Here is a 7,453-nt window from a genome sequence, read left to right as displayed (position 1 = left end):
GGAACTTCTACTTTTTCAAGACATTCGGTTGACTCCTGAAGTTCAGGAGACTCCGCATGCTTGCTACTGCACTTTACTGAAGACAACTTACTCTCTCTTTTTTCTATAGATTTGGACCTTGACTTCACACTCTCAGAGGACTTGGAACGTTTCCGTTTGGATTTTTTTGAAGATTCCTTGCGCTTTTTTTCAACAGACCTAGACCTAGACTTGTAACGTTCAGAAGATTTTGAGCGGCGACGTTTAGATTTTCGCGAGGACTCCTTCTTTTTTTCCACTGATTTGGATCTAGACTTGTAACGGTCAGAGGACTTTGAGCGCTGACGCTTAGACTTCCGTGATGATTGCTTTCGATCTCTCTTTTCTACTGATCTGGATCTAGACTTGTAACGGTCAGAGGACTTTGAGCGCTGACGTTTAGACCTCCGCAGAGATGCCTTCCGACCTCTCTTCTCAACAGACCTTGACCTAGATTTCGAACGATCAGAGGAACCAGACGCTCCGTGTCTGAACCTCCATGAGTATTCTTTGCCTCCTCTCTTTTCGGAAGACCTGGATCTAGATTTAGAACCATCAGAGGACCTGGAACGTCTGCGGCGGGATCTCCATGAGGACAACCTGCTTCCCCTCTTTTCCACGGACCGTGATTTAGACCTGTAGCGGTCAGATGACCTGGAACGTCTGCGCCCAGACCTTCGGGAAGACAGCCGCTTTTCCACTGACCTAGACTTAGACCTGTAGCGGTCAGATGACCTGGAACGTCTACGCCCAGATCTTCGGGAGGACAGTCGCTTTTCCACCGACCTAGACTTCGACCTGTAGCGGTCAGAAGACCTGGAACGTCTGCGCCCAGATCTTCGGGAGGACAGTCGCTTTTCCAGTGACCTGGACTTAGACCTGTAGCGGTCAGAAGACCTGGAACGTCTGCGCCCAGATCTTCGAGAGGACAGTCGCTTTTCCAGTGACCTGGATTTAGACCTGTAGTGGTCAGACGACCTGGAACGTCTACGTCTGGACCTTCGGGAGGACAGCCGCTTTTCTACTGATCTGGATTTAGACCTGTAGTGGTCAGATGACCTGGAACGTCTACGTCTGGACCTCCCAGAGGACAATCTGCTCCCTCTCTTTTCTGCTGATCTGGACTTAGACCTGTAACGGTCAGACGACCTGGAACGTCTGCGTCTGGACCTCCGGGAAGACATTCTTCTCTCTCTCTTTTCCACAGATCTGGATCTAGATTTGGAATGCTTTTTTCTGGAATCTGAATAGTTTCTGCTTCTAGAACGTGCTCTTTTAGAGGTTAAACGCCTGGAAGTAGAACGCGACCTTGATTTTTTCTTCCGCTTCCTAGACCTGGACTGAGACTTGGAGCGACTCCTTTTTTTCTTTGCATCGTGTTTTTTATCACTGCTTCTATGGCTGCTTTTTTCTCTAACTTTCTCAAGTCTCATCAGAGTTTCCCTCATCCGTGCCGCCACATCAGGTTGCACATCGGATGTTTCTGAATCTCTCTTCTCTGATTCCTGTTCTGGAGTTGCTTCTTTGACAGCCTCAGCCTGTGGAACGACTTCTGACTGGCTTGCCTCTGTCACAACTACTGGAACTGCTTCTGTAACAGACTCGGGTACTGGAGTTGCTTCCAAATCTTTTGTCTCTGCCTCCAACCCCACAGCGGCTTCTGCATCTTTCAGCTCTACAACAGTCTCAGGAAGAAGAGCTGTTTCCAAATCTTTTGTTTCTGCCAGATGAGCTGCAGCTGCTTCCAGTTGTTTTGTGTCTCTGATTATCTCAGGTTCAGGTGTCGCTGCTGAATCTTTTTCATCTGCTGCATGTGGAGAACTAAAAACTGTTTCTGCTACTAAAGGCTCAGATGCTTGAGTTTGCTCTGAATCTTCCTTCTCAATCAGTATCTCACATTCCTGAGCTTGACCTGGAACTCTCACATCCTCCATTTGTTGATCCTGCACCCCTTCTGCATACTGTATTTCTGCTGCCACTTCATGTGCCAGCATTGTTTCCAGATCTTTCATGTCCCCTGGTTTAGGAACTGCTTCAGAGGATTGGATTTCAGTAGCACTCAAGATTTCTAGAGCCTCTTCTGTACTCCTCCATTCTGCAGGTTTTTCTTCTGGAACTGCTTGCAGATGTTCTTGCTTTTCAGTGTGCAAAGATTCTGGAACAGCTTCTGAAGCATCCTCCAAAACATTCACCGCCCCCACACTTCCAGACTTTTGAGAAGTTTCCAAACCTGGGATATCCATGTGTACCTCAGGCTCTTCAACTCTTTCAGAATCTTTCACGTCTACTGTTGCAGACTCTTTCATGCTTTCCAACAACCTCACTTCTCTAGCTTCTGATGCTGGCTCCAGATACTTTGCTTTCTCTGTTTCTGAAGCTTCTTCCAAATCTTCTACATTGGTAAGCGAGGACTCATTTTTTTGTGTGCCTGTCCTCCTTGTTGCAATTATATATTCTACAGTAGGTCCCTGAGTTCTTACATCTGTCGGAATCTCAGATTCCAAAGTTCCTTTCAAGTTTCTCACTTCCATCATTATTTCTGATGCCATAGTTTTTTCTTCCACTCTGGGCAAAGACTCTGATACTGTTTCTGAATGACCTACTATGTGTTCTTGTACAGATTTTGCACTTGTTTCTAAAGTCTGCACGGGTTCTAGTACTGCTTCTATGCTCCTTGCCTTTGCTTTATTTGGATCTTCTGGAGCAGCTTCAGAATCCCCCATTCCTCTAACCACCTCAGATGCCAATGTCCTTCCCAAGCTTTGCATTAGTGCCCCTGTTTCAGATTCCATCATTTCCAAATTTTTCATCTGTGTTAAGTGTGAAGTTTTTGATACCGCTTCTACATCTTTTACCTCTGCAAATGCCTCAGCTTCCGACAAGTTGTCTAAAGCTCTCACTTCTACAGTGGCAAAACTGGTAGCTACTTCAGAATCCTTTATCTCTTGTACCACCTCAGTTTGTGAGGTTCTTGTATGCGTCATGACCTGAGAATGTGAAATGATAGAACTCTCTATTTTGCCTGCTCCAAGAGGTTCTGCAGCTGTTTCTGTGTGTTCTGGTTCTCTCTCTGCTGTTGTTTTCAAATGCATCATTCTTGATAGTGCCTCAGATTCTCTAACTGGTTCCACGCTTACGTATGCAGTCATGGATTCAGGAGTCCTTTCTGACCTTTCTTCTAAGGCAGCAAGTCCCAGACTTGCTTCCAAGACTTTGCTACCCATTTTGGCTTCAGAACACACAGATTCTCCTAAGCCCCTTGCCACTGCAAGGGTTCCAGGCTGCAAGACTGCTTCTGAGCTTGCTTCCACTCCTGTTGCTGCTAAGCCTCCAGCCACAGTCCCACAATGCACAGGTTCTTCTGAAGTTTTCACACCTTCCACTTGCAAAGATAGTGAAGTTGTTCTCAAAGTCTCTGCTTCTGCCACAGCCACTGGTCTTAGGACTCCTCCTGGACCTTTCACATCTTTCTGCAAAGACAAGGGAGTTGCTTCCAAACCTCTCAGATCTGATACACCCTCAGATCTTGATTCTCTCAGCTCTTCTGGTTGTCTCAGTAATGAAGTACCTTCTGAATCTCTTGCCTCTGTTAGAGCTACAGGCTTGAGAGTAGATTCTGAAATTTTTGAAGCATTAGTATTTTCCAGTTGCAGAGCAGCTTGACTTGTTTCTCGATCTTTTACTACTGTTAGTGCTGAAACTTCCATGGTTGCTTGTGGACCTTTAAAACACTCCGCCATCTGGATTTCTGGAGTTGTTTGGGGAACAAAGGTCTGCACACCTGCTGTCAGTTCTAAAGTTGCACTTAAACCTTTCGCCTCTGCAACCACACTCGTATCTGTGAATTCTGTTAGAAGTGTAGATCCCTGTGTTCCATCCACACTTGCTTCTGTCAAGACTTTAGGCTGTAGGAACATTCCTGATGCATTCAGCACTGCTGCAGGACCAGTGGTACCTTCTACGTCTTCTTCTACAGCAACTGGCTGCACAGCTTCTTCCAAAGCTTTCACATTTTCTATATGCGCAGAGCTTCTAGCTAGTTCAATATCTGTTACTTTTGTAACAGCTCCTGGTCCCAGGGGTATTTTGGCACTTTTTATTTCCACCTGGGTCACAGCAGTTGCTGCAGATACTTTAGAAGGATGTTGCAAAGATCCATCTGCCTTCAAGACACTTGAACCTTCCATGGGGCTGCACTGCATCACTCTCAAATTATCAGATATAACTGAGGGCTCCAGGGTTGGCTCCAAAGTTCTGCTCACACCCCCTAATTCCAAAGACCTTTCCACATTTTTCACATTTCCCATATGCACAGATTTTTCAGTTGCTTCTGGAATTTTCACTTCTTCCATGGCCACAGACACGTGAGCTACCTTCACAGTATTCACATCTACCTGATTTGCAGATCTAGGAACTGTTGTCACATTACTTGCCAAAGACACAGATTCTGAAGTTGCTTCTAACGATCTTGCTCCCTCCTGTGCCATACATTGTAGAGATGTTTCTGAATATTTCAACACCTCCATGGTCTCAGCTTCAGGAGCTGTATCCAGAATTTTTACTTCCCCGGTGCCTTTAGATTTCAGAATAAATTCTGAACCTTTTAGTGCTTCTATCACCTCTGATGCTGGAGTTGCTGCTGAATCTTTCTGAATTTCAGATTTATTGGCAACTCCAAATGGTATGCCAGACAAAGTATCATTTCCAGTATCAACAAGAACACCCCTTTCACTCACATTAATAGATGCTGGATAAATATTTTCATAAGACGGCTGAATTTGTTCTGCTCTAGTGCAAATTTCAGTTTGCGTTATACTAACACTTTCTTGGATAACAGATTGGCTGCCTTCTAAATTAAATGGAGGATTTGTTATGCACAAAGTCTCCTCACTTCCAAGATTTTCTGTAGCTTGTTGAGAATCAGTTCTTGAATGAGAAACAAGTCCTGCAGCTTGTTTATCAAGCTCTCCACTTTCTTTTAAACACAGTTGTTCTGGCTGCATGTGGACAGCCAGATTTGCATCTCCAAATCCTCCATGCTGTACACTCAGTATGGAGCTTGATTTCTCTGGCATCAAGTGAGAAGCAGGCTGCAACTCTGCATGTTCACCATGACGTGCACTCAACTTTGACTCCTTTGGCTGCTTTTTATGCTTTTTCTCTTTCTTCCTTTTCTTCTTCTTTTTCTTCTTCTTCTTGCTTTTGTGTTTCTTGTTCTTCTTTGATTTTTTCCTAGGAATTTCATCTTCAGCAGTAGAGCTTCTTTTTGTAGACTGAGTACTACTTTTCACAGTATTTTTGTCTACATCTAGAAAAAATGATATTTTCCTTTTAAGTGTTATTAAAACTATATTTGAAAAATTCTGCTAGACTAGTGACCAAGTACAGGGACAGAGGTATACAAAATTTAAACCTGAAACCCATGCTTTCTTCCCTAAACTACCACACGCAAATAACACACACTCCATTTTCAGCCCTCATACTCTTCCTCTCAGGAGTCACTTTTACTTAAAAGTAACTAATAGTTCTTCTTAAATAACTAATAGTTCTTCTTTCAAAGAGTTAACCAGATCTTCTTGGTCAGCAACAAAGTCCCAGTGGGAACATGACTCTTTCCAAGAAGCAGTTGGATATACCTCCACCTATATTCAACTGGGCAGCTTATTCTTCCAAGAGGCTGGATATGTGCTTTAAAAAAAAAGCCAAGCTGCACACAGAAGTGAAACAAGAACTCCCATTTTCCAGACAAATTATCTAAGAGGTGGTGTACTTACTACATAAAATGAGGCTGGCCCATTATCCTCTCCTATGCTTTAACTTGTGAGTGAAACCAATCTTACTAGTGTGTTAGAAATTATCTAAGCTTGTTTACTGATTAAGTCCTTCACTGAAAATGTTCTTCAAACAAATCTGGGGAAACAGCATCTACTTCCCCAGTGCCAAATAAGCTTTAAGGTATTGCAGGCAACCAGCTGCTCAGACTGGACTGCAGCTGCCACAAGCCACTGCAAACCTGCAAGTACCTAATAGAGCTCTTGCTTCAAACAGGAAAATAACTAATAAATTCAGGTGGGTGCAGGGAGGAGCAATCACTGAGGGGGGAGAAAAGAGGAAGACTGAGGTTTCATCCACCTTCTTTTAATTCTATGCCTCTTTTCCCTCCAAATTTAACCAGTGTTATCTTTTTAACCTTCTTTGGATCTAATGCCATGTTTTCATGAGACAGGTACTTCTACTAAAGGCAACTTGCTATAATTTCTGTTAAATATTCACATCTGCTTGCGCTTTATCTTCAATGATTATATTTAGACTGGCCAGAGCAGTGATACAGATTCTCCAATTATAATCTGTCTGTGATTAAAAAGCACACTCTTTCAAGTGAGCAATGCAAAATCATTCAAAAACTGTTGGTAACTGCAATATTAGTAAAATGAACACGACTTAAGATTCCATAAACAAGAACCTCAGGCAGTGTTAAGCGTACATATTTTTACAGAATAAAAAATCCTTAACAAAAAATACTGTTTACACCAACATTGATGCGGATGCAATTAATGAGAAAAATGAAGCAGAGTCAAACTACCTTTCCTACACAGCACTTTCAGAAAATCTCTGTTGTCCCATAGCAACATTAAGTCCTTTCCTGTTATGAACAGTGGGAATGTTTACCATGTTAAGTGTACTAACTTCCAGGTTAAAAGGTCTCATTCAGTACCATATCAGCTTGCCTCATTCTTCCCTGACAGAAGAACAAAAATTCAAAAAAGGAAGAAACAGATGTCATCCTAAAGTGCCGCCTGCAGAGCATAAGTGAAAGACTGTTGAAAATGCCCAAGGTAAACACACCACTGTGCATAAAAGGAAGAAAAAGTCATTCCAAAACGTTGCAAACAATCTCTGAAATAAATAATTTTCTACGCTGCCTCCTAAAAGAAAATTTAAAATCACTCCGGGACTATACTTACCAGGCACACAGCAGTCACCTACGTTTCAACTCCAAAAAAAATTAGAAATGCAGTAATTACAGCCCTCATCCCACCACGTCTCCCGATTCAGAACTTTTACAGAAAGGACTATTACAATGAGAAGGGATACTCATATGCAACTTTTTGGCATAAGAAATCCAGTAATTTATTGAAGTTATGAGATTTCTACCTAAAAATTTCTTAACCTTTGGAAGATTGCAATCTGAGTATCTAAATTTTAAGGATAAGTGCACTATTCATTTTAAAGCAGCAAAGCATTTTATTCTGACAGAACAGTTAATCATACCATTCTGAATTCTAATAAATTATTTTTAGAAATAATCTTACAAATCTATCCAAAACACCACAACACACAATGCTCCTATGCATCAGTACCAGCTTTGTTAGTAAGAACTGCTCACTGAGACCCTGAAGTAGGCACATACAAATAAAGCATGATTATATATATA

Source organism: Antrostomus carolinensis, unplaced genomic scaffold (assembly GCF_000700745.2).
Source record: "Antrostomus carolinensis isolate BGI_N321 unplaced genomic scaffold, ASM70074v2 scaffold7776, whole genome shotgun sequence".
NCBI lineage: Eukaryota > Metazoa > Chordata > Aves > Caprimulgiformes > Caprimulgidae > Antrostomus > Antrostomus carolinensis.
This window is presented reverse-complemented; position numbering follows the sequence as displayed.